Source organism: Cygnus olor, assembly GCF_009769625.2.
Source record: "Cygnus olor isolate bCygOlo1 chromosome W unlocalized genomic scaffold, bCygOlo1.pri.v2 SUPER_W7, whole genome shotgun sequence".
Taxonomy (NCBI): Eukaryota; Metazoa; Chordata; class Aves; order Anseriformes; family Anatidae; genus Cygnus; species Cygnus olor.
The window spans coordinates 1,068,535-1,096,489 of NW_024429078.1; the positions used below are offsets into that span (position 1 = coordinate 1,068,535).

General features: G+C 47.5%; 1 protein-coding gene and 1 long non-coding RNA gene across 2 annotated transcripts in view; both read left to right on the forward strand.

Annotated features, from left to right (window-relative positions):
- The window catches only part of LOC121063021 (CUGBP Elav-like family member 4), a 1,483,068-nt gene that overhangs the window by 631,219 nt on the left and 823,894 nt on the right, over window positions 1–27,955 (forward strand). The gene's annotated exons all lie outside the window — the stretch shown is intronic.
- On the forward strand, window positions 2,776–16,820 carry LOC121063025. Its single transcript, XR_005815790.1, has 4 exons — window positions 2,776–2,786; window positions 6,042–6,045; window positions 16,444–16,447; window positions 16,572–16,820. It is a non-coding gene; the product is annotated as an uncharacterized LOC121063025 (long non-coding RNA).

The window sequence follows — 27,955 nt, forward strand, 5'->3', positions numbered from 1 at the left end:
CCAGTACTTGAAGGGAGAGTATAAACAGGAGGGGGAACGCCTGTTTACGTGTTGATAGCGATAGGACAAGGGGGAATGGGAATGGTTTTAAACTAAGACAGGGGAGATTTAGGTTGGAAATTAGGAGAAAGTTTTTCACTCAGAGGGTGGTGAGGCACTGGAACAGGTTGCCCAGAGAGGTTGTGGATGTCCCATCCCTGGAGGCATTCAAGGCCAGGCTGGATGCGGCTCTGGGCAGCCTGCTCTAGTGGTTGGCAACCCTGCCCAGAGCAGGGGGGTTGAAACTAGATGATCTTGAAGGTCCTTTTCAACCCAGGCCATTCTATGATTCTATGATTCTGTGATTCTTTTCTTGTTCTCTGCCACATCAGAAAGGAGAATATTAAAATATTCTTATGGAGGTTGAGTGTGGCGTAATGACCACACGGACACCAGGGTTTCTTTAGGGATCAATAACTTCAACTACCACTTTATTGAGGACAGGCTCCCTTCTTATACCATTAGCTATACAAGCGGTACTTTCCCACTAGCTGTTCACTGGTTAACAACTTCGCCCGGCAACAGCAAACACTTAGCAACTTCCTTGTCTTAACAGTTGGAGAACAAGCAGTTTGAGACAGCAAGGTGTCTCATGAGTCACCCTCCTTTGTTCCTTCTAACTTCTTTACATTCCTCATGGCCTCATCATTATGAGTACGATGGTATCACCAACTACGGGGGCTTGTTGACCCCCATGGCGATACTCCCACAGTTGAGCAGCCATGTACTGAGGGAAGTGGGTGAAGTGTAGTACTATTTGTCAGTACTATTTGTCATGAATATGCTGGGAATATTCTGAAAGGGTATGAACCTCCAAGGCTCCCAGACAGATACCCAGTCCATGTGTGCATGGACACAACTTGGATTTAACCAGGTGAAAAAAACTGTTAGAATCTCAAAATAGAAACAAGAGTAGAAAATAATTGATAATACGTAAGTTTCACCAAAAATAAAAATCAAGACACACTGCTGGAGCACCTCTGCCATAAGGAGAGGTAGCCCATGGAGATGTGCTCCATGTAAGGAACAGAGCAGAGCAGAAGAGAATCAAATAGAATAATCTGAAGAAATTGGGTTTACATGAAAACAACAACACAGTTCCTCTTTAACTGCTCAGCTAATGCAGTGAAAGAAAAAGTAATGTTTTCAAAATATATGACCATATGAAGTACCGTTATTATTTTAAGGAGAAAGAAGACCACCAGGTGCCTGTGCAGACCCCCCTTGGCAGCCAATGCCCCTCCACCATACAGAGGCGTTACCACTGACTACCGCCCGTTTGCCATATATCATCCCCTTTTGTTCACTGCCATTTACATGCTGGCAGGTTGTCTTTTTATTAAGGTAAGGGTAAGCTGAAGATTCCAGATGTGGGTGCTTGAGAGACCCTCCCCTTCGCGGCAAGCTCAGCTTTCTCAGTTTCAGCTCAGGCTGATATTATATCAAACTGTGTTTCTCCCCAGTGGGGACAACCACAGATTATTTACAAGATACAACAGGAATGTCACACTAAATGAAGACGAAAGACGTGCAGGAAGCGTGATTGCTGTCTGAGCCTTCTTAGGAACTGCTTATTAAGGAAATCGTCCTTTTAAGCAGCAGACACCAGAATTGGCCATATTAGGTGGTAGGGATAGGATCTGACCTGCTACCAAGCACCATCTATTGATAACGTTCCTCCACTGGTAATAATGCAGATGCTAATGAGCACATTAATAATGAATGTCAGTGTGTACGTTTATTATGTCCCCTATTCAAAGGGTTGAAAATGTTTACCAACAAGAAATTGTGAAGCCCCAAAGAAGCTCTTTCCTCTGTGTGTTACCATAAGCAGAGGGACTTTTGTCATCTGCGATAGCAAAGGGAAGTGGCAGTGAAATTGCTGCATTCCAGTCACTACAGTGTTGCTGATTCACGGTGTGAACTCGGGGGAGTTATTTCAGTGCTCTGAGTCTCAAGTTCACCATCTGTAAAATCAAGATAATTATATTTACAGTGCTTACCTCATAGAGCTGCTGTGAAGATTAATTAACGCATATATATTTACAAAGTGCTTTGAGAACTTCAGGTGAAACCTGCTGCATACGTGCAAAATATTATTTCTCTAAAATGTCTTGAAGCCTCAGGAGCTGCAGAGTCTTACCGGCTGTCACCATGTTTTTGAATGCTTTTACTCTTTGTCTAAGGAAGTTGTTTTGTAGGTAGCAGTTTCATATTGTGTTAATGGTGGAATACTTTGCAAATAATAGCTTTTCCCAGTTCCTTTTGACTTGTTTTCCTTCTCATGTACTAGGTACAAGAAGACTATGGGTCCATTGAACAGTAATTTTAGATTGTTATTAAGACGCGTCTTTTGAGATTATTTTATTTTACCTCTAGATTTTATCACAAAGAAAATCTGTGTTTATTTGATATTGGTTGTTCCAGCTGTGTTGGTTGTTTGTGATCGGTCAGATAAACTATGATATATATCTGTACCGCTTCCAGCATAACACACCTGCAGGCACGCTTAAGGATCAAAGACTGTGTGTTTAATTTATATGCCATGGGTGGGATTCAGCTCTCCTAAATTTAGCCATCTGAATATTAACTGCTTAAGTCTAAAGTAGTCGCTTGAACTTACTTTATACTTAGTTGAAAGAGATGGGCACTTGCCCAGAGCAGTTTTCCCAACCTTTCTTAGATAAGCATTGATAGGATGAATCAGCCTTTGGAGGCACAAATACCTCTGTTGACTGTAAAGGGACGTGGGAGTGATGTACGCAGATTCAGCTGTCTGATGTGATATTAAAAGGCTGAGTCCTGTTCCGTAGACCCTAATGATGCTCCTTGCCCTGGCAGGAGAAGCAGAGTTACATCGAAATAGCGGGTGGCTCATTTGAGCAGTAACACAGCTCCAGATTGAGACACTGCCCTGTAGGTTTGCAGATGTGGATGTCTGCATGAGAGTGAGGAGTCTACGCTCCCACTGCAGTCCAGGGACATCTTGGCAGAGCAGCATGGAACCTAGAGATCAATGCAGCTGGCTGGTAGAGGTGTCCACCACAGGGTAAGCAGAATAGCTGGCTGGGCTCCTCTGACTTGTACAGCTCTCTCTCTGCCGTCTCTTGCAGTCTAAACAGCCAGCCCATCTGTAGATACAAAAATATGAGTGTTTAAACCTGCAACCTCAATCTCAGCTCAGAAGTATGATTTTATTAAGAGGATGAATGCAGAGTTATTTGCTACAGGCAGATCTACTAAGGGTGCCACACTTCTTACAGCCAAACAGCGATGGTTTCTGCGCTACTGGGTAGTCTGTAAGCATCTCAGTGTTTGTAAATCAGCTTCAAAGAGTGGCAGGACTTGATAACACAAAACCCATATGCATTTACCAGTTCTTATCTCTGCCTATCTCAGCTATTCTATAATTGTGCACTTTAGTTTTATTGTGTCTAAAGTTCTTAAATTGTGGTATTTCCACCCACTTTCTTTTAAGATAACTTTCCCGTCTTCGGAATTCAATGCAAAGAAGCCATTCAGCAGAACTTTTCTTCCTTAATTTTCCTCTTACATGCAGTTAAAGCCCTATGAATCACATTCAATTCTTCCATCTCTTGGTGCTTATAGATACACCTCCAGATAACTTACACATCCATACACACAAGCTTTCTTCCTAATGTTTGCCATTAATAGCATTCATTCTAGTCACCTTTGCAAAATTTCTGTCTCCAAGATCTGTGAAAGAGTGAAAAGAATATTTACACATGCACACAGCTATATACACAGGTGACTTGAAGCCAGTGTGTTCAACTCATGGCAGGAAGCAAACAAGTGGCATATATCTAAGCATCTTCACATACCTTGTCTACTTCAGAGTACCAACTGACAATCTACCTTTATATGCACACTCACACACAGACATATGTATGCATATATATATATATAAGTACATATATATATAAATTTGCACTGGAGACTTGGGGAGAAGAATTCTTTTGATTTTCTCTGGACATCTGATGCTCCTTAAGGCAGTTGTCATCCCACATTAATTTGTCTTGTTCTGCCTCAGCTCACTCCTTTTCGTCTTAAATGCCATATTACCAAATGTTACGAGCTCCCCACCTCCTTTGGCAGACCCACAGTCCACCTGGGCATGCAGGGAAGCATGCCATGATCCTCCCTGACATGTTAGCGAACATCTCATCAGGGTCTCAGCTGTGTCACCCCCAATGATACTGCGTGGCAAGATCAGTCCTTGGCTACATTACACCCCATCCTGCCCTCCGGGAGGTGGGAAGGGCTATGCTAATTGGTTCTGGCCCTCCAAATCGAGGGAAGAAATTGCCTTCATCCAGTGCAACGTGCCAGATCTGTAGAACAGAAACTAGGGTGCTACAATGCATGTAAACCTGTCAGTGCATATGCAAGATGGCAGGAGCCCGTGTCAGTGTGTATGTACGTGTGGTGAGATGATAAGGTACAATACCTGAGATGATTCAGGTATGTCTGAATTTATTCTCAATCTACAGAAGGCCCTATGTCCCAGCCCTTCGACATAGACCAGGGACCCTGCAATATTAGATCCAGGGACAGAACTGAGGTTGTCTCATTTCTTTTTTATATGGCCTGCCTTGCTTTAAGTTGAAACCATGCCAACAAGCCTGCATCACAGGTTTCTGTTGCATTCAGCACAGTTTCCACCGAAGACAAGAGCATCTTCACACTCAGCCTGGCCATGGGTTTATGAAGTCATGTGCTTGGGCCCTGTCACATAGCTGTTACCTCTGTGATCTTCAACGCCCACTCTGAAGGCCTGGCTTCTCTGCAAACTCCTGCACCCCAGGGACCCCAGAAATCAGTGGGGGTGAGTATGCAATTCAGGAAAAACAAAGAAAATCAGTATGTTTCAAAATACCCTAGCTTTTCTTCAGTTTCTTGAAAAAAATGAAGTTTTCTAGTTTGCTAGAGGGTATCACCTACTCTGCAAAGCTAACAAAATACTAAATGCGGGGAGACTTGCCGAGGTGATCGGCTCCGGGGCAGACGTGTTCTGCAGCGGAGCGGGGGATCGGGACAGGCAGGGACCCGGCAGCCCTCGCGAGGGAGGCTGACGAGGCGTAGGCGGAGCCAGCAGTGCCCTTCCCCGGCCGTTCAAAAGCAGCCCCTAGGGAGCGCGAGCGATCAGGAACGCGGCGCGTCAGAAGGGAGTGGCGCGGCAGTTTGCGCAGGCAGGTCGAGCAGGGAGAGTAGAGCGTTCCCCCCCGTCCATACGAACAACTCCTCTAACGGTTGTCGACCGCTAGCTAGGCTGCAGTGGTCTACACCAGGCAGAGTGCTCTCTCTAGAAAGTCTGTAACCACCCAGACTGCCTGCTCAACAATGCGACAGTTCAGGTCTCTGGATGCAGGGAGTGTCTGAGCCTGTTGCTGCCATCTGAGGGAGGCAGAGAGACTGTGTGTGTGAGGTGCGAGGTGGATGACCTGGTCTGCCTGGTGTCAGAGCTCAGGGAGGAGGTGGAGAGGTTGAGGGCTATCAGGGAGTGTGAGCGGGAGATAGACTGGTGGAGCGACTCCCTGCAGGGCCTGAAGGAGAGGTACTGGGGTGAGACACCCCAAATGGGGGTGGGCCCTCTGCCCTGTCACTGTCAGGCACAGGGAGGGGACCTAGGAGTTGAGGAGGAATGGAGACAGGTCCCTGCTTGACCTTGCAGGTGACGCCCCCCCGCCCCCACCAGCCCCACCTTCCCAGGTGCCCTTACATAACAGATTTGAGGCCCTGGAGCTTGAGAGACTGGTGGGTGAGGATGAGGTAGAAAGTCTACCCAGGAGGATGCCTAGGGTGAGGAAGCTGACTCCATGCCTCAAGACTGCCTCCACCAAGAAAGACAGAAGGGTGATTGTTGTAGGCGACTCCCTTCTCAGGGGGACAGAGGGCCCTATTTGTCGACCTGACCCTACCCATAGGGAAGTCTGCTGCCTCCCTGGGGCCAGGGTCAGGGATGTTGCCAGAAAGCTTCCCAGCCTGGTTCGCCCCTCTGACTACTACCCTCTTTTGATAGTCCAGGCTGGCAGTGATAATATTGAAGAGAGAAGCCTGAAGGCTATCAAACAGGACTTTAGGGGACTGGGACAGTTAGTGGATGGAGCGGGAGTACAGGTGGTGTTTTCATCCATCCCTGCAGTGGCAGGGAGGGGTACCGAGAGGACACGAAAAGCCCACCTGATTAACACATGGCTCAGAGGCTGGTGCCAACACAGAAATTTTGGTTTTTTTGACCATGGGGCGCTTTACTTGGCACCCGGCCTGATGGCTGCAGACGGGTCCCTATCTCTAAGGGGAAAATGGATCCTAGCCCAGGAGCTGGCAGGGCTCATTGAGAGGGCTTTAAACTGGGTAAGAAGGGGGATGGGGCTGAAATAAGGCTTGTTGGAACTGTGCCGGGGGAACAATGGCAAGGCCAGGGGAGAAGGCAATGGCCCAACTGAAGTGCATCTACACTAATGCACGCAGCATGGGTAACAAACAAGAGGAGCTGGAAGCCATTGTGCAGCAGGCAGGCTATGACTTGGTTGCCATCACGGAAACGTGGTGGGACCACTCTCATGACTGGAGTGCTGCAATGCCTGGCTATAGGCTCTTCAGAAGGGACAGGCAGCACAGAAGGGGTGGTGGTGTGGCTGTCTACATTAGAGAGTGTTTTGATGTTGTGGAACTTGAGGCTGGGACTGATAAGGTTGAGTCCCTATGGGTTAGGATCAGCGGGAAGGCCAACAAGGCAAGCATCCTGGTGGGGGTCTGTTATAGACTGCCGAACCAGGATGAGGAGACGGATGAGGAGTTCTACAGGCAGCTGGCAGAAGTTGCGAAATCGTCAGCGCTTGTTCTCGTGGGGGACTTCAACTTCCCAGACATATCCTGGAAGCACAACACAGCCCAGAGAAAGCAGTCTAGGAGGTTTCTGGAGAGCGTGGAAGATAGCTTCCTGATGCAGCTGGTTGGAGAGCCTACCAGGGGAGGTGCCCCGCTAGACCTTCTGTTCACAAACAGGGACGGACTGGTGGGAGATGTGGTGGTCGGGAGCTGTCTTGGGCAGAGTGACCACGAAATGGTTCAGTTCTCTATTTTTGAAGTCAGGATGGGGACCAGTAAAACCGCTGTCTTGGATTTCCGGAGGGCTGACTTTGAGCTGTTCAGGACACTGGTTGGCAGAGTCCCTTGGGAGGTGGTTCTGAAGGGCAGAGGAGTCCAGGAAGGCTGGGCACTCTACAAGAAGGAAATCTTAATGGCTCAGGAGCGGTCTGTCCCCAGGTGCCCAAAGACGAGCCGGTGCGGAAGAAGACCGGCCTGGCTGAACAGAGAGTTCTGGCTAAAGCTTAGGAGAAAAAAGAGGGTTTACAATCTTTGGAAAAGAAGGCAGGCCACTCAAGGACTATAAGGATGTTGCGAGGCTGTGCAGGGACAAAATTAGAAAGGCCAAAGCTCATCTGGAGCTCAATCTGGCTACTGCCGTTAAAGATAACAAAAAGTGTTTTTACAAATACATCAACACAAAAAGGAGGACTAAGGAGAATCTCCATCCTTTACTGGATGCGGGGGGAAACTTAGTTACAAAAGATGAGGAAAAGGCTGAGGTACTCAATGCTGCCTTTGCCTCAGTCTTTAGCGGCAAGACCAGTTGTTCTCTGGATACCCAGTACCCTGAGCTGGTGGAAGGGGATGGGGAGCAGGATGTGGCCCTCACTATCCACGAGGAAATGGTTAGCGACCTGCTACAGCACTTGGATGTATGCAAGTCAATGGGGTCGGATGGGATCCACCCGAGGGTACTGAGGGAACTGGCGGAGGAGCTGGCCAAGCCGCTTTCCATCATTTATTGGCAGTCCTGGCTATCAGGGGAGGTCCCAGTCGACTGGCGGCTAGCAAATGTGACGCCCATCTACAAGAAGGGCCAGAGGGTAGACCTGGGGAACTATAGGCCTGTTAGTTTGACCTCAGTGCCAGGGAAGCTCATGGAGCAGATTATCTTGAGTGTCATCATGCGGCACTTGAAGGGCAACCAGGCGATCAGGCCCAGTCAGCATGGGTTTATGAAAGGCAGGTCCTGCTTGACCAACCTGATCTCCTTCTATGACAAAGTGACGCGCCTGGTGGATGAGGGAAAGGCTGTGGATGTGGTCTACCTTGACTTCAGTAAGGCTTTTGATACCGTTTCCCACAACATTCTCCTCAAGAAGCTGGCTGCTGGTGGCTTGGACTGGCGTACGCTTTGTTGGGTTAAAAACTGGCTGGATAGCCGGGCCCAAAGAGTTGTGGTGAATGGAGTCAAATCCAGTTGGAGGCCGGTCACTAGTGGAGTCCCCCAGGGCTCAGTACTGGGGCCAGTCCTCTTTAATATCTTTATCGATGATCTGGACGAGGGGATCGAGTGCACCCTCAATAAGTTTGCAGATGACACCAAGTTAGGTGTGTGTGTCGATCTGCTCGAGGGTAGGAAGGCTCTGCAGGGCGATCTGGATAGGCTGGACCGATGGGCTGAGGCCAACTGTATGAAGCTCAACAAGGCCAAGTGCCTGGTCCTGCACCTGGGGCACAACAACCCCAAGCAGAGCTACAGGCTGGGAGATGAGTGGTTGGAAAGCTGCCTGGCAGAGAAGGACCTGGGAGTATTGGTTGATAGTCGGCTGAATATGAGCCAGCAGTGTGCTCAGGTGGCCAAGAAGGCCAACAGCATCCTGGCTTGTATCAGAAGCAGTGTGGCCAGCAGGTCTAGGGAAGTGATTGTCCCCCTGTACTCGGCTCTGGTGAGGCCGCACCTCGAGTACTGTGTTCAGTTTTGGGCCCCTCGCTACAAGAAGGACATGGAGGTGCTCAAGAGAGTCCAGAGAAGGGCAACAAAGCTGGTGTGGGGTCTGGAGAACAAGTCTTATGAGGAGCGGCTGAGGGAGCTGGGGTTGTTCATCCTGGAGAAGAGGAGGCTCAGGGGAGACCTCATTGCTCTCTATAGGTACCTTAAAGGAGGCTGTAGAGAGGTGGGGGTTGGTCTATTCTCCCATGTGCCTGGTGACAGGACGAGGGGGAATGGGCTAAAGTTGCGCCAGGGGAGGTTTAGGTTGGATGTTAGGAAGAACTTCTTTACCGAAAGGGTTGTTAGGCATTGGAATGGGCTGTCCAGGGAAGTGGTTGAGTCACCATCCCTGGAGGTCTTTAAAAGATGTTTAGATGTAGTCCTTAGTGATATGGTTTAGTGGAGGTCTTGTTAGTGTTAGGACAGAGGTTGGACTAAGTGATCTTGGAGGTCTCTTCCAACCTAGACGATTCTTTGAGACCCAGGAACTCCTGCTCTTGCCTAGGTCTTGCTCTCAGCCTGTGCAGAGCCTGACCCTGAATAAGTGGACAAGCAGACCAGCAAGGGGGTTAAAGCGCCAGTTGTTCTCTGACCTGGCTCTGTATGTCCACTTTATCAGCCACAGACACTGTTGTGCTGCTTGTCACTGTACTAAAGGGAAATTAAGGACTGAGTGCTTCAAGCTTTCCTCCCCACACATTCATTCTTTTATTTTTGTCTCTCTCTCGCTTTCCTTCTTTTCCTTACTCCATTTCCTGCTTTAATCATGCCTCACTGAACTCTGTGTTTGTTTGCATCTGATGCCAGATGATGTGCAGAGGTTTGTGGCTTTAGGTTTCCCGAGCATGCAGATACTGCAGGGTACCTTGTCCTTTGCTTGGCAAGAACCAGGAGCTGACACCTCCAACAGAACTGGACGCCTTTTCAGAGCATGTGCACTCAGCAAGGTTGCAGAAACATATCTGAGGAGAAATGAAGGTGGGCGCACTATGTGAAATAGTTAAAGCAACACTGAATAAAGAAGATAGGAACTGAATCTAGTAGCCTGGTTAGGATCAAGCTTTTCAGTAGCACCAGGTGTTCTAGAAGAAGCAGAAGGAAGTTTTAAGATAGCCTAACACCAAACCAGTTCCTTGCCAGTTTTCCTGAATTAGATGTTGGCTTTCATCCTGTGCAATAGATATTTTGTCTCCCTCCAAGACTCGTAAACAGCTAGTCCTTGTGGAACGATTTCTAGCACAGAAAACTCCTTTGTACCATGTGCCAAATCAAATAACTTCTTCTGCAGCTCAGGGTAGGGAAGTAGGGGGTTGGTAGGACTTTAATACAAGTTTTTTGGGGGGGGTTGTTATTTGGTTATGTGGGAATAAAAATGTTGTTTTTGCACAGAGTTACATTGTTTAAAGGTAAGGAATGTGGTATTGAGATATACTTGCAGTAATAAGAAAACTTAGCAGGCGACCTTGTAAAATGCAGACAACCAGACTCCTTAGAGCAATTAGGTGAAAATCACGGTGTTAAGTCAGATAAGCGAAGAAACATTACCACTTCAAACAGTAAAAAAGTCAAAAGAAATTTGAAATTTAACAGGCCGGCAACTGAAGGCCATTCATTGTCTGTGAAGCATCGGATAGGTTGTGAACCTGGATTACCCAGTCAATGGGGAAACAGGGGAGGGTCCCGGTCATCGAGAAATAAAGTATATAAACCGTACTGTGTGACTAGTAGGTGCGTTCCTGCTTGTGGGACGCCCGCCATTGCAATCGCGAATAAATTACTACTTCACTGAGATCCTCGCCTGAGCCTAAGTTATTGGCTACAGAGTGTTTCTCACAATTTGGGGGCTCGTCCGGGATCCAGTCACCTACTGGAGAGCCCCACTGCCGCAGCAGCAGGAAGGCATGCCTCGCTGATTTCAGCGGTCCTGTGCATCGATGGTGGTGGTTCTGCGGAGAGCTGACAGAGGGCCCGAGACTGATTAAAGAGGCAGGATCCATGAAGTACTGGGGAAGGGAAGAAGGTAGGCACTCCGGGTTTAAGAATTGATCCGGTAACTCTGTGCACAGACCAAGGTAAGAAATATTAAGTATTGCCTTGGGGGTCGGGTGAGACTCTGTGTGACGTGTGATTGAGACGGACTTTTGTACGAAGCGAGTGTGGAGTCCTGATCCGCGGTTCCGTAGCTCCGCGAGGGGCGCGGCCGGAGACGGATGAAGCGTGAGATAAGGGAGAGAAAGGAAGAGTCTCGGGAAATTTGGTGTACGGTAAGCCCTTGCACAGGGAAGTGCTTGGCAGTACACCAGGGAAATTTGGTGTACGGTAGCCCTTGCACAGGGAAGTGCTTAGCAGTACACCAGGGAATCTGGTAAACTCATAGGTGTGCGGTAGCCCTTGCACGGGGAAGTGCTTGGCAGTACACCCCCATTTTCCAGAATCAGAACATTAGTGTGTGGTACCCTGCAGGAGGGAAATTGCTGTAGCAGCACACTGACAAGGGCTAGGAAAAAGGGGAAATATGAGTTCCAGGGGACAGGGAGATATCCCTGGGGGAGTGCCTACCGACAGTTCTTCCTGAAGAATGATAAGAAATTGGAAAAATAATCTCAAAATTAGAGGAGATGATAAGAGAAAAAAAAAGGTTAAATATTGTGTATCAGTCTGGACAAAAGAACCAATTAAGGAAACAGCAGTATTTTGGCCAAAATACAGGTCTGATGAAAATTCAGGCTTTAAATTTATATGTAAACAATAAGATTCCTTTTTCGGAGAAGGAGCCAAGTTATGCTCCCTATAATCCTAATATTGCACCGGTGGCAGCAGCAGCTGCTCCAGGAAGGGAGACAGGGACTGCAATTAACACTGTCCCTAGAGAAGGAGCGTACTCTAGGCTCTGGCAAGAATTAGAACAAGGTAGAAGAGAGATTGAGAGTTTCGCCTTCCCTGATACTAACAGTACTAACACTAACTGTGTGTCCTCTTAGGTGAACTCCTCCCCCCCCCCTCCTTACCGGCAGAGAGGTGTTAGGGGTTTTAAGGAGGAGATGAAGTCTTTAATTGAGGACCCCATCAGGCTAGCTGAACAATTAGACCAGTTCCTAGGACCTAACTTATACTCTTGGGGGGAAATGATGTCTGTACTAAGGATGTTGTTTAGAGGGGAAGAAATGAGAATGATCAGGAGGAGAGCTGCTATACAAGAATGGGAAGGAGCTCATCCTCCAGGACCAGGGGTAATACCTGCAGAGCAGGGGTGCCCACTTGCTGATCCTGGCTGGAGTGGTGATAGTGCGCAGCACAGGGGTCATGTGGGAGACTTGAGGTCGGGGTGGGGGAGTGCTTGGGGTGAGTCCCGGGGATCCGGTGTCCTGGGGGCTCTTGAAAGTTCATTTTGTGATTAAAGCCTGGCAAGATACACAGAAAATGCTCCAGAAGGTGGGGGGATGTAGTGAACAGTCGCTGGGGGGCCCTCCTGCGGGAGGCCCTGAAGGCGTATGTCAGGAGGGGAGATGAGAAGGAAAAGCAGAGAGTGAAACTAATGGTATTGACAGTGTAGCAGGTAGTGAGGCAGAGGGTTGGAGAAAGAGGAAGAAAATCTTCAGGGGGAGTCAGGGCCAGGATGGAAAGGAGAGGAAGAGAGATGGAGGAATGGCAGGCAAGGAAAGCTCAGGGACAGGCTTTGAAGTGTGGCCAGGCTGGCCACTTCAAATAGGAATAGGAGGAGAGAAGGAAAATGGGAAAGTACAGGCTGGAGAAAAATAAAAAGAAGTATTAAAAAGGGTTATTGAAGGTGTTAAAGGTGTGGTATGTAGTGTTTGACAGAGCTGTTTGAAGTTGAATGAGCAGGGAAAGAGGATGTAGGCATTATCTAAGTAACAGTCTAGAAGTTTTGGTATATTTGCTGTGCTATTTGGTCACTTTCCCAAGTATCGGGGAGGGGGGGGGATGGGGCGGGGGGGCAGCCTGCTCCACCAGGGGCCTCTCCACAGGCCGCAGGGAGGCTTCAGCTCTGGCACCTGGAGCGCCTCCACCCCCTCCTTCTGTGCTGACTTTGGTGTCTGGGGGGAGGTTTCTTGTTCCTCACTCTCCCAGCTGCTGTTGAGCAGCAGGTTTTTGTTTGTTTGTTTTTGTTTTCTTGGGTGTGCTCTCAAAGAGGGACAGACTGTGTTGCTCATGGCTTGGCTCTGGGCAGCAGTGGGCCCCTTTGGGGCCGGCTGAAATTGTCCCTTATCTGCCACGGGGCGGCTTCTGGATTCTTCTCGCAGGGGCTGCCACTGCAGTCCGTCCCCCCCCCCCCCCCAACCTTGCCATCGAACCCAATACACTGGGGCAGCTAGGTCATTACTGGCCTGTAAAGTATCAGGGATTAAATTAACTAATGAAACCCTAAAAAGTGATGGGGGTAGAAGGGGCTGGGATAACAGTGCCACCTTTGGGGGATACCAAGCTGAGACTAGGGGATAAAATGATCTCTGGGCAATTATTGTATGTACCCAAGGCAGGGACTAACTTGTTGGGAAGGGATTTGATGATGAAATTGGGCATTCAAATAGTAAATTGTTAGCCTGGAATAACAGTGTTATTAATGGAGTGCTCTCAGGCCCTGAGAGCAAAGATATATTCACCTCTGACTGGAAAGACCCTGAAATGGGGGCCGAGGCAACAATACAGATGGACAGTTTTACCTCCTGGGTTTACAGGGCCACCAATTTATTTTGGCAAGGCCTAGAACAGATTTTGGAGCAATTCCAACCTCCCGAGGAGGTATTACTGTTACAAATAAGTGGATGATCGTTTATTGTCAGGACAGGAGAAAACAGTTGTGAAGGAGGCTACTAACAAGCTATTCAACTTTCTGGGAAAGCAGGGCTTGGGAGTATTGAAAAATAAATTACAGCATGTAGAAAGGGAAGTCAGGTATTTAAGGCATCTAATGTCTGAGGGAAAACGGAGAATAAATCCAGAGAGGATTCAGGGAATTGTTGAAAACTAAGAAAGAACTAAAAAGTTTTAAGAGATTTTTTTTTAAGGAATCAGGAGCCACGAAGTCTGAGGGAAAATGGATACTCCCTGATGGGAGAGAGATGCTGAATAAAGCACCAATGGGGCAAATATTAATTGTTTTACATCAAGAGAGTCATTGGGAGGTGCAAGCAATGTGTGATGTTGTGCTAAAAAAAGTATGTCTGTGTAGGAATATAAACTTTATTGAAGGAAATATGCAGAGGATGTACCATATGTCAAAAGGTAAATAAAAAGGTCATCCGTAACCCACCTAGAGGGGGACGGGAGCCAGGGATTTGACCTTTCCAAAGTATACAGGTAGACTTTACTGAGTTACCTAAAGCAGGGAGACTTAAGTACTTGTTTGTCCTAATTGACCACGTGACTGGATGGGTGTAAGCTTTCCCCTCGGTATCTGCCACTGCGAACAAGGTGGCTAAGGTATCACTGGAGCAAATAGTCCCTAGATATGGGATAGCTGAAAACATTGATTCAGATCAAGGAAGTCATTTCACTTCACAAGTACTGCAAGGGTTAATGCAGGCCTTAGAGACTGAATGGGATTTTCACACCCCCTGGCACCCCTCCTCTTCTGGGAAGGTGGACCGAATGAACCAGACATTAAAGAAGCAATTAACTAAGTTAGTGTTAGAAACCCAACTTCCTTGGGTAAAATGCTTACTGCTACAGGTTCAAACAGCACCAAGAAAGGATATAGGAATTTCACCATATGAGATGCTGTTTGGATTGCCCTATCTGGGCAGAAGGGATGAGATACCACAATTTGAAACAAGAGAGAGTTTTCTTAAGAACTGTATTCTGGGGTGTCCTCTTCTTTGTCATCTCTCAGGACCCGTGGGTTGTTGGCTCAAACCCCACCTTTGGAATTCCCCATTCACCACCATCACCCAGGAAATTGGGTCCTGATTCAGACTTGGAAAGAATCAACTCTGGCCTGAATGGGAAGGACCATTACTAACCTCTGAAACAGCCATAAGGACTGCGGAAAAAGGTTGGACTCACTATGCTCGAGTGAAGGCATCCGTGGACCCTAGTACCTGGGAAGCTGTTCCTACAGAAGACTGGTTGAAAGTTAAAATCAAAAAGAAAAATCTCATAATAGACTCTGAGCAGGATAAAAGCTTACAATTGTAAACTAACCTTTTATTTTCACAGGTAACTAATGAGTGTGACTTGTGATTGAGAGAAAGGACAGACCTATAGTGAATTGAAGTGCTCCCAAGGGGGGTTTGTTATAGTAGTAGTGTACATCTTATTCTTTGTATTGATAATTATTTGGAAACCTAAGGGTTAAAAATAATGACAGGGAAAAATCAACTATTAATTTTGTTTCTAGTGACTGTAGGCCTCAGAGAAGGCCTTGGTCAATTGGCAACTTGGAAAAGGCATGACCAGATAATAGTAAGACGGGATACCCCATCAAAATATGGGTGAATGTGACAGAGGGTTATGTACCACAGTCTGTCATGTTTGATGCTTGTGAGGTGTTAGCTTGTGGAGATTTAAATGCCCAACGACAATTGAGCAGAGAGAACAAATAAGTGGGAGAGACCCAACAGCCAGACTGAGAATAGCTGTATGGAAACGATCCTCTATTGCCATCAGAGAAAGGGAGAAACTCAAGGAGAAAACAGGAGAGAAAACAGGAGGCCCTCTTTGAAATGCGGCAGTTCAAACATTAGAGATTGAAACAGGGTATGGGGATGTGAATGCCTGGATAGAATGGGTCAAATATACTGTCCAGGGTCTCAACCTTAGCAATTGCTATGCTTGTGTGCCTCGGGACGACCGATTGCCCAGATAGTGCCCTGCCCATTGGGGTGGACCAAGGATTCCCAGGGGATGCGATGTATGATTGCATTGCACCAAGAAAAGACTGCCTGGGGAAATGAGGCCTGTAAGTCTCTCTCTTTGCTGTTCCCTTCCTTGAGTGATAGCAATATCAGGGTTCCCCCTGCATTCTCTACAGCTATAGGTAACCATACAGCTTGCCTCTCACGGCAGGGTGTGAGTGCTACCCGGCATCTGGGAGAATTGGCCTTGTGCACGAGGACCTTGAATGCTACCAAGGACTTGATGGGAAACTGCTCAAGACTTGAGATCCCCAGGGCAGATCTCTGGTGGTACTGTGGAGGGAAGATCTTACGGTCCACCCTACCATCTAATTGGGGAGGCACTTGTGCACTTGTTCAATTAGCTATACCCTTCACCCTGGCATTTGAAAGAGAAACATCACAAATACCCAAAAGAAGTAAAAGAAGCTTAGGAGTACCATTTGATGATAGAGCGTACATAGATTCTATTGGGGTGCCTAGAGGAGTTCCCGATGAACATAAAGCCAGGAATCAAATTGCTGCAGGGTTTGAGTCACTGTTCTGGTGGGTAACAATCAATAAGAATGTGAATTGGATTAATTATATTTATTATAATCAGTAGAGATTCATAAATTATACAAGGGATTGCGATAAGAGGAATCGCTGAACAACTAGATGCCACCAGCAAAATGGCTTGGGAAAACAAAATAGCATTAGAGATGGTGCTTGCGGAGAAAGGAGGCGTGTGTGTGTGATACTGAGCAACCATTGTTGCACTTTTATACCCAACAATGCTGCCCCGGATAGCATAGTAACTAGAGCATTGCAAGGGTTTACCACCCTTGCCAGTGAATTGGCAGAAAACTTAGGCATATTTACATCCTTGATCGTAGTAGCAGGAGTTTTGACAGCCGTTGGTTGTTGCGTTATCCCCTGTGTAAAAGGACTAGTACAGCGGTTAATTGAAACTGCACTATTGAAACAAATGACCATGGAGCCACCACCTTACTCAGATAAGGTGATGATATTAGAGGAGATGGAAAGCAAAGAAGGTGAAGAAGAGGAAGATATCTACCAAATTACACCTTAGAGAAAAGTTTTGCAAAAATCAACAATTTATAAAAAAAAAAAAAAAAAGAAAAGGGGGGAATTGTGGGAATAAACATGTTATTTTTGCAGAGTTACATTGTTTAGAGGGAAGGAATGTGGTATTGAGATATACTTGCAGTAATAAGAAAACTTAGCAGGCGACCTTGTAAAATGCAGACAACCAGACTCCTTAGAGCAATTAGGTGAAAATCACGGTGTTAAGTCAGATAAGTGAAGAAACATTACCACTTCAAAGAGTAAAAAAGTCAAAAGAAATTTGAAATTTAACAGGCCGGCAACTGAAGGCCATGTATTGTCTGTGAAGCATCAGATAGATTGTGAACCTGGACTACCCAGTCAATGGGGAAACAGGGGAGGGTCCCTGTCATCGAGAAATAAAGTATATAAACCGTACTGTGTGACTAGTAGGTGCGTTCCTGCTTGTGGGATGCGCACCATTGCAATCGTGAATAAATTACTACTTCACTGAGATCCTTGCCTGAGCCTAAGTTACTGGCTACGGAGTGTTTCTCACAGTTATCAAAGGGATGCTGAGTAGGTGATAACAGATTTTGCTTGTAACTGCCTGGGTTTAAATGCGTACACACACACACACAAACACATGCCATCAAGTTCTTCAGTGCTGGGGGAGTGAGGATCTGTCAGGACTATGTCATGGCAAAGGCATCCCATCAGCTAGAAGGGGAGATTTTCTGGGCCTTGGTTTGAGAAGCAGACAGATGACTGACAGGGGTTAAAAGCTTCTTGCTTTCTTTTCTGCATTGACTCCTTGATGGTAAAGTGTTCCCTGTCCCTCACACAGAAAGTGCTCTCTGATTTCAAAGTATTTTGCTGGAAATACTGTACAATCTGTAATAAGCTATTGTAGCCCTTGGCAGAGGTGATGCCCAGCTGAGCCTAATTTCCCATATCCTTAACTGATCAGCCCCTGGTCATAATGCAGGTTCAGTGCCCTAGAGGACCATTAAATAAAAAAAAATACACACACACATACACACACACACTAAAAACAATTAGAACATTTCATGATGGTAAGTGATGTCAGACTAAGTGCCATGGGCATAGCAGTCCTCTGCTTAGTCACAAAACAGGCAGAGCAATCTACCCCCAGTATCCCGTTGGCCTCACCTGGAGGACCTGAAACCGAAGGGTCAAACAGAGCTTGGGCTGCTTCACTCTCGAGGTTATTGGCTGCTTGGCTGAGGTGGTCACACGCAAACACAGTCAGTTGTGACGTTCAGGGTGTCACCGTGCACACTCGTGTGCAAAGAACTGAGCATGGCCATCACAACCTCAAACATTGGCAACAAGTTGGGGGGAAAATAAACTAATGGTGAAGGTTACCAAGGGAGTCTGTGAGAAATCAAGAGCAGGAAAAACAAAAAGAAAGAGAAACAAACAAAAGGAAAGAGAAACTTATGCTTCTAAGTGGCTTTCATGAAGATCACTATTGCAGTTGGTGGAAAAAGTGGTGGCACTCAGCTCTGAGACTGTGATCAATATTAAGTGAAAACAGTAATAATAGCATCTGAGATTTTCTGCAAAGCCCATGAGTTTGGTACTTAACTTTTCCTGGGGTAGTTTCACACTCGCCATAGACTCCCTTGCAAATCCCTTATGGGGAGATTAATTTTACTCACCCTTTGTCTGCCTCACACTTAATCAGTTCCCTCTCCAGAAGAGGTGTGGGTTTGCTCCATTCATGCCTCATTTTAACACAGAGCTGTAACATCCAGTGAACAGAAGCTGGGACCTATGGTCCCATTGCCCAGCATTACTTTTCTAAGAAGAAACAGCTTCAAACTTCCTAGAAGAAGATGCAGGAAATCTCACAGGCTCGCAGACGTGGGATAATCTGTCCCCTTAAAAGGTCTCATTGAGCCCGAAGCTGAAAGAGCATCATGACACATGTGCTGCAAACACCTAAATAGATGAGATCTCAGCTCAAAAAGTCACACCTTCTGAGCTTCATTATTTAAATGTTTCTATGCCTGAAAATAATTATGCCAGACAACTATCATGAAAACAACTTCTCCTTAGCCAGGAGATGGTCTAATGGGCAGCAGTAAATAGCAGCTGTGGCTGGTAGCTCCCAGGTCCAGTTGTGGGGTTCCTGCCGTGTTGATCCATTAACTGTTGCCATTTCTGAGTGAGGATGGGGTGGTTCGTACGTGCCACTCGGTCTTCAGCAACATCAGGATGAGCTTTTCCAGCTAATGATGCCTTTGCCAGGGGAATACAGGTGCAGTTCAACAGCGCATGGCCTAATGTAGACTCTGACCCATTGAGTGTGATTAAATGGGTCTCGCTTGGCTACAGCATAATATTAGAACCATTTTTTTGCACTTTGCAAGGCAAAACATTCAATTAAGCAAACAGAAACAGGAAATTAATAAACATTATATTTCTGTGTTTTTCTTCTATCAGTTCATTCAATTGGCTCTTCCTAATAAACAAGATCCATCCAGGATCAACAGGTCTCGGGACTGATTTTCTCTTATCATCATCAAGGGGAGTGGGCTTCGTTGTTAACCTTTCCATTTATTTAAAATGCCCTGGATTTCATATTCAATTTTTATGCTCCCTGTTTCTGATTGTTTCCTTGAAATGGGAACTTCAAGGACTTTGATAAATGGATTGAAAGGTTGCCTTATTTCTCTGTCACTTCTGCCTTTGCATCCTCTGCAAAATGCTATTTTGCAAATCATAAAGCAGGGGACTGCAGTAAGTATTCATCAGAGTAAGGCACAGAGAGCTGTAGGGGCATAGCAGATTAGATAGTCCCAGTGAGGGGCCAGCAGCGAGTGCTGATGGGAAACAGTCGTGAGCAGAAATTAAGACAAAAGGACATAGGCTGGATACCAGTGCAGTCTTTATGGCAGTGGTCTCTGTTAGCTGAAAGCAGTTTTCCACTGCTGTAGTCTGCAGATCAGCGGTGGTCTGGAAGCCAGGGAGAAGGGCCTTCAGTGGGTTCGTGAGACTGCTGAGGATTTCATTTACTTATTTGGAACTCATTTACACCATTTTTCTAACAACTCTCATTGCAAGTGTGCTGATACAGGTATGTGTGAGGCTGTGAGAAAGGCTGATCCAGCTCTGCACAAATTGTCATCTAAAATGCTTAGCCCTTAGCCCTAGAAAAAGATAGGATCACCATTGCTGGGGTATTTGGTGTTCCTTTGAACAAAGCATTGCAAATAAGTGTCTTCCCCAGAACAGGTTTTCATGAAATGAGTCACAGCAAGCAGATGTAAGCATCCGGAGCCCCTGACTCTACTTCCAAGTCAGCAGAGTCCTGTTTGGGGGATGCAGCTTTCTAACAGCCCTCAGTGAAACTAGTGGAGCCTGCAGCCATGTGCTGCCAGGAGGGTTTCACCCCTTTGCTGGAGCTGGCATAGCTTCACCTAGAATCATAGAATCATAGAATCATAGAATATCCCGAGTTGGAAGGGACCCATAAGGATCATCAAGTCCAACTCCTGGCACTGCACAGGTCTGCCCAAAAGTTTAGACCATGTGACTAAGTGCACAGTCCAATCTCTTCTTAAATTCAGACAGGCTTGGTGCAGTGACTACTTCCCTGGGGAGCCTGTTCCAGTGTGCGACCACCCTCTCGGTGAAGAACCTCTTCCTGATGTCCAGCCTAAACTTCCCCTGCCTCAGCTTCACACCGTTCCCGTGGGTCCTGTCACTGGTGATAACAGAGAGCAGGTCACCTGCCTCTCCACTCCCCCTGCGATGAGGTCCCCCCTCAGCCTCCTCTTCTCCAGGCTGAACAGGCCCAGTGACCTCAGCCGCTCCTCATACGTCTTCCCCTCTAGGCCCTTCACCATCTTCGTCGCCCTCCTCTGGACACTCTCCAACAGTTTTACATCCTTTTTGTACTGTGGTGCCCAGAACTGCACACAGTACTCGAGGTGAGGCCGCACCAGCGCAGAGTAGAGCGGGACAGTCACTTCCCTTGACCGACTAGCGATGCCGTGCTTGATGCACCCCAGGATACGGTTGGCCCTCCTGGCTGCCAGGGCACACTGCTGGCTCATATTCAACTTGCTGTCAACCACAACCCCCAGATCCCTCTCTGCGGGGCTGCTCTCCAGCGTCTCGTCGCCCAGTCTGTACGTATAGCCAGGGTTGCCCCGTCCCAGGTGCAGGACCCGGCACTTGCTCTTGTTAAACCTCATGTGGTTGGTGATCGCCCAGCTCTCCAATCTGTCCAGATCTCTCTGCAAGGCCTTTCCACCCTCATCCGAGTCCACAACTCCTCCAAGTTTGGTGTCATTGGCAAATTTGCTCAAAACACCTTCTAGTCCTACATCCAAATCGTTTATAAAAACATTGAAGAGGACTGGCCCTAAAATGGAGCCTTGAGGGACCCCACTAGTGACCATCCGCCAGCCAGATGTGGCCCCATTTACCACAACCCTTTGAGCCCTGCCCGTCAGCCACTTGCTCACCCATCGGATGATGTTTTTGTTTAGCTGTATGCTGGACATTTTGTCCAGTAGGATCCTATGGGAAACCTACACTCAGACCATCCTCCCTGGATCCAACAAATTGCCACGATACTTTCCCCACTGAAGCCACTAGCAGGCCCACACTGTACCTCCCTTTAACCAGTCGGACTCGGGGCTTAGATAACTGTGGAATGAGAAACCTTAAGCACTAAAGAGGTTATTTTACTCCTTGATGAGCTGAAATTGGGTTTCTGTTCCTCCTGCGTCATTGCAGTCATTGACTGCACCAGAGCCCACAGGGGAGCACCCAAGGATCTTGTTGAATCAGGCTTGCACCACAGCGGCTGGCCATTTTGTGGCGGAGGCGGTCGGTCAGGAACATCCCCATGTCACCACACATGAGGTGTGTCACCTGGGACAGCCGGCTGTCCTGCCCTTCCCCTGCCCAGTTTGAGTACGTCCCCCAGAGCCCCTCACTGCCCCAGACAGGCCTCCCCTCCATCTCCTGGGCTCACCTGGCCCCACAGGCCCAGACATCTCACTGGGAGCTGAGCTGAGGGGTGACCATGTCCGCAGCCCGCAGCGCTTCACAAGGAGCTGCCTCCTCAGTGCGATGTGACGGCTGGAGCGCAAAGCTCTTCCCAGCGGTCCCAACATGTGATTATTGCACTTGTCCCTTCACACAGCTCCGTAAGGGCAGCCAGGAGCCATGTTTCTTCTGGTGCTGCACTTTGCGCTCCCTTTCGCTGTGTTACTATGGCAGAGGAGGGAAATGTTCAGCTGCCAGCTCTGAGTCATCGCCACCCTCCCAAACACAAATGTGTCCTGGGCTGCTCCTTCAAAGGAGCTGCCGAGCACACAGCCCAGTATTCTCCTTAGCTTCTTAGGTGGCCACAGACTACACCTTGTAGCAGGAGCCGCTGATGCTATTAATAGCCCCTGTTTACAAGAGGCCTCTTCAAAGCGCAGGACCCAAAAGCACTTGATGCATTTTACTATCTGCATGTTGCCAATCCATGGCCTCATAGGGATTTCACAGCTGTCACTGATGCAGGCTGAGCTCCTCATACCTGCAGAGCAACAGCACGGACAGACCTCGGGTTCTCCTGTCCCAAACTCATAAATCCATCACCACATGACAGGAAAGAACAACAGATCTTCTCCAGCACCCCAGCTACCTACGGTGCTTTGATACACCACCAAACCACTCCAGACCTGTGCAGGCAGGGTGGCACCAAGCCTCCACCTTCCCACATCACTTCTCTCAGCAAAGTGCTGGTTGCTGTTCATCTGAGCCTGGCAGACTTGCCATGCAGGCTAACATTGCATCCAAATGGAAGTATCTGCGAGGGATTTACGACAGGCAGTGTAATCCCTGTAAGGACATGACTACCTTCTGGAGCTATGATCTCCTGTCTAGTCTGTTTGTCATTATATGCAGCTGTCTGTCTGTCCAGCTATCCATTCACATACTTACCTGTATTCTCGCTACAGCCAGTACATGAACACCTACAACTTCATGGAAAGGGCAGTTCATTGGTGGCCATCTCATCTCATTTTGATTTGTTTAGAAGACAGGTCCCTTCTTTTCACTTGCTTTCACTTCAGATGCAGCAGCCATCACTTGTACTCTGACTTGTACTTGCCTATGACTATTTTCTGCCAAACATGTCCCCCTGATTTTTTTAAAGACACCATTTACTATAGGGAACAGTGAAGTTCTTGGCCTTTTCTTTCCCCTCTGCAGGCTTAGAGCGTGTGTGCTGGGGAGAGGCAGCGTCAGGAGGACCACTCTGCCAAACCCTGGGGTTTGGGACTGAGTTGAGCTGATCTGCATCAGGGTGAGATTGCTTGTAAGGGAGGGAGAGAGGGAAGGGGGAGATGGAGATGTGAGAAACTGCGTCACTTCCACAACTGCTACTGCTCAGGAGAAAGGAGCAAAAGAAATATATATCTGCCTGCCTATTAATTTAAATCTAGACCCAGGAAGAAGTCAACGAACTGTAATTTATGAGCTGTCAAAGCCTGAAAAAATCCTTATGACACTGTATTTTCAGTTATTACATGCTTTTCTGCAAGACGACAGTGTAATTCTGTAGGGAGCCTTCTAGTGAACAGCACAATGGCAGAGGGCAGTGGGGGCGTTCTTATTATCTTTTCTTCCCCCTTTCTTCTCTCCCCACTCCTTTCAATCATCCCCTTTCCCTACCTTGCGCTCGCCCAAACAGCAGCGAGGAAGTAAATCAGCAGCAGCCCCATCCTGCCAGCCCCTCAGCACCTCCAAGGCAGAATCTGGGCTGGGTCCAGCTCTGTGCAGGGATTGCTGAGTTCTCACTGGGTGATGGGAATGGAGATGAGGCAGCAACCTCAACTCCACCAAAGACAAGGAAAAAATACTCCCTCAAACTCTCTTTGGCATTTTAAATACTTGAGTTGGTTTCCCTCTGCCCATGCTAGGCACCCACCACTCTTTCTGGTGCACCTTTCAGTCGGGTCCCTCTCACGTGCATTAACATTGACTGACAGCTGTCAGCCACCTCAGATGCCCCAATGTTGGCAGCACTGCCTGCCTGGCTCCCTGCTCCTCCATGAAGTGAACCAGAGCCATGAGCGCCTGCCTGCATCTGCCTCAAGCTCTTGTGGGGTCACAGGGGGTTGGAGAGAGGTGGCAGCAGCACCTTTGCCAGTGTCGGTTAATGGGGGAACTCAAGTGAGCACCAAACGACGCTCGACCTGAAAATGTTTCTGCTGCCTGAATCCAACCTGGAGTTCCCCCAGCATTCAGTTTTTTTCCTTATCACTTGGGGACAGGAGTGGGGGAAGCATTTCACAACAAATGTCATTTATCCCTGTATTTCCAAAGCTTTCTGTTTCTTACACACACAATTGCTTTTTAATTTGAGTTGCTGCTGGTGGTGGGAAGGTTGCCTTTTTTCTTTCCAGCTTTGATTTCTCACTTATAGCTCAGAAACCACTTTTAAGGTCTATTCTCTGTGATAGGCACTTCGCCTCGTATTTAGGGAATCACACCCACACGCTGCACGCATCCATATGCAAACACACAGATGTACACACATATTTTCTAAGTGAACTAAACTCCAGATCTTGTGCTTTAATATAATTTAAGCAGCCTGTGCAGAACTCTTTGGAGTCAGGATTATGGACTATGGCTCTTAAAGCACCATAGAAAAATCCAGCCCCAAAGGAGAAGACCATGCTTCCTGCTGGGTTGCACTGCAAGGTTACGGTCACAGTTCACAGAGTCTATTCCAGACTGTGCTTCTTTGTAACTTCACCATGCCTCAGTTTCCCCAAACCTGAATCGGGGCTAACAGCATCACCTGGTGCAATATTTGAGTGAATATATTAGAGCAGTGTTATTACTGTGTTGTTATGACTGTGATAACATGTTCTTTCAGAATTATATCTCAACACAACCAAGGCTAAACTTCCTCTGGATTGCAGATGGAGAGATGAAAACAGAGGGATTTGTCCAGAACAACTCTCCCATTTAATAGCAGAAATAGAGAGAGGCTTTCTCCTGGATGTAATACCAAACCCTGGGGTGAAGGGGACATGCTGTTGTATCTTACTCTTGAGTGGGTTACTGATGAGCAAACTTCAAGTGGTTTTGTTCAAATTCAGAAAGCTTGCATGAAATCCTTCAAGACTCTGTTCTCTGAGTCCTAACTTCCACTCAGACTCGGTGTGTGCTGCTACCTAAAAGAAAGATGGGTCAGTACCTGACTGTAAGCCCAAGGACCATCCTGGTTTGCATCCATACCACCCAGAGCCAGACCTCCCTCTGTCTGGCACAAAGTGGCTGCAACAGACCAAAAATCAATGAGGGAAAGCCAACAGTTAAAAAGCAGAGCAGTCAAAGCAGGGTTCAGTGCATGCTCCCTGACTTTCTTTTGGTTAACATTACATATGCTAAATAAATGTCATCCCAACTGAGACTTGGGCTTGAGACTTGGACTTCGGGGAACTATAGGCCTGTTAGTTTGACCTCAGTGCCAGGGACGCTCATGGAGCAGATTATCGTGAATGTCGTCACACGGCACTTGAAGGGCAACCAGGCGATCAGGCCCAGTCAGCATGGGTTTATGAAAGGCAGGTCCTGCTTGACCAACCTGATCTCCTTCTATGACAAAGTGACGCGCCTGGTGGATGAGGGAAAGGCTGTGGATGTGGTCTACCTTGACTTCAGTAAGGCTTTTGACACCGTTTCCCACAACATTCTCCTCAAGAAACTGGCTGCTGGTGGCTTGGACTGGCGTACGCTTTGTTGGGTTAAAAACTGGCTGGATGGCCGGGCCCAAAGAGTTGTGGTGAATGGAGTCAAATCCAGTTGGAGGCCGGTCACTAGTGGAGTCCCCCAGGGCTCAGTGCTGGGGCCAGTCCTCTTTAATATCCTTATCGATGACCTGGACGAGGGGTTCAAGTGCGCCCTCAGTAAGTTTGCAGATGACACCAAGTTAGGTGCGTGTGTTGATCTGCTCGAGGGAAGGAAGGCTCTGCAGGAGGATCTGGATAGGCTGGACGGATGGGCTGAGGTCAACTGTATGAAGCTCAACAAGGCCAAGTGCCTGGTCCTGCACCTGGGGCGCAACAACCCCAAGCAGCGCTACAGGCTGGGAGATGAGTAGTTGGAAAGCTGCCTGGCCGAGAAGGACCTGGGAATACTGGTTGATAGGCAGCTGAATATGAGCCAGCAGTGTGCTCAGGTGGCCGAGAAGGCCAACAGCATCCTGGCTTGTATAAGAAGCAGCGTGGCCAGCAGGACTAGGGAAGTGATTGTCCCCCTGTACTCGGCTCTGGTGAGGCCGCACCTCGAGTACTGTGTTCAGTTTTGGGCCCCTCACTACAAGAAGGACATGGAGGTGCTCGAGAGAGTCCAGAGAAGGGCAACAAAGCTGGTGTGGGGTCTGGAGAACAAGTCTTATGAGGAGCGGCTGAGGGAGCTGGGGTTGTTCATCCTGGAGAAGAGGAGGCTCAGGGGAGACCTCATTGCTCTCTATAGGTACCTTAAAGGAGGCTGTAGCGAGGTGGGGGTTGGTCTATTCTCCCATGTGCCTGGTGACAGGACGAGGGGGAATGGGCTAAAGTTGCGCCAGGGGAGGTTTAGGTTGGATGTTAGGAAGAACTTCTTTACCGAAAGGGTTGTTAGGCATTGGAATGGGCTGCCCAGGGAAGTGGTTGAGTCACCATCCCTGGAGGTCTTTAAGAGACATTTAGATGTTGAACTTAGTGATATGGTTTAGTGGAGGTCTTGTTAGTGTTAGGTCAGAGGTTGGACTAGGTGATCTTGGAGGTCTCTTCCAACCTAGATGATTCTGTGATTCTGTTTCTAGCTCAGAGAAATGCTCAGGGAAGCTGAATGATAAGAATCCTATTGCCTTACATTGCTTCACTATTCAGGGAAATCTCTAAGTGCATTCAATACAATTACTTCTGCTCCCAGGAAAAAGATGTTGAGGTGAGGAAAGGGAAAAGACTGTCTTGTGTTCCCCCTTGCATGAAACACTCTTCAAAACTGTGCCTTTATTTTCCCTTAGTTGCTGGTCTCCTCCAGTTCTCACACCCAGAGAAGCTTTTTCATCCCAGTGTCCTACAGACGTAGTAATGGCAAGGGTCTCAGCATGATAAAGAAGAACAGGGTCCTTCTTGTGGTAGTTAAGTCACAGCTTTTACATGTCCATGCCTGCATAGCAGACACAAGCTGTGGGTGAAACAGCAATCAGCAATAACTACCAAAAGTGAGGAATAGACACTACTAAGGACTGTGTCCAGCTTATGTGGTAATATCTGGAGAACACTGCCAGTATTTAGAAAAATACAGCATTCCTTAAATGCTGGTGTTAGAGAACTGTGTTGCAACAGCGGTGAAGGCCTGATGTTCAAGCCCCTAGGAAGGAACAATTCCAGAGGCGAGGGAAGGGAAGAGAGGGGCTATGTGTCTTTGAGATCCTATCTTCCCCTTGGCAAAACCAACTGATTGAGTTTTTGTTATCAGTAGAAACTATCATGAGCTGCAAAGGTTGGATCTGTAGAATTGGAACTTTCTTGTAGTTCCTGCTGAGTACAGCATTCAAAAGGGTGGACATTAAATGGATTAAGAAGTGGGTAATGGACAAATCCCAAAATGCGGTTGTCAAAGAGAAAGCGTGATACAGTGAGGATATTTGTAGCAAGGTTCTTCTGCATGGATCAGTACCAGCTCCGATGCTAGTCAGCATTGTCATGAATGATGTGGAATTAAATATCCCAGCTGATAAAATCTGTGGATAACACAAAATGGGAAACTGTATGGACAGGACTCTGATACAGAGTTACCTGAGTTACTTAGGTCACTCTGAATGAGCTTTGCCTGGCTGAGGCGTTGTGTGCGTCTTTCTGCAGAACCAAATTGAAACTGACTCATGGAGGAATAAGGCTAAAAACCAGACCTAAAGAATGAGGGGTTGTATTTCATAAGACAGCAACCTAGAAAAGTACTTAGCCAATGACCTAGAAAAGTGGTTAGCACGGCTGAGGAAGTCAACATTAGCTCCCAGTGTGGTGGTGGGCAAAACCATCTAATGGGATATCTTGCTGTATAAACAAGGAAACTGGAGGACAAAGATGATTTTTAGTAGATAATGTTGGTGGGGGAGTGCACTGACAAACTGATCCCAGCCCACTGT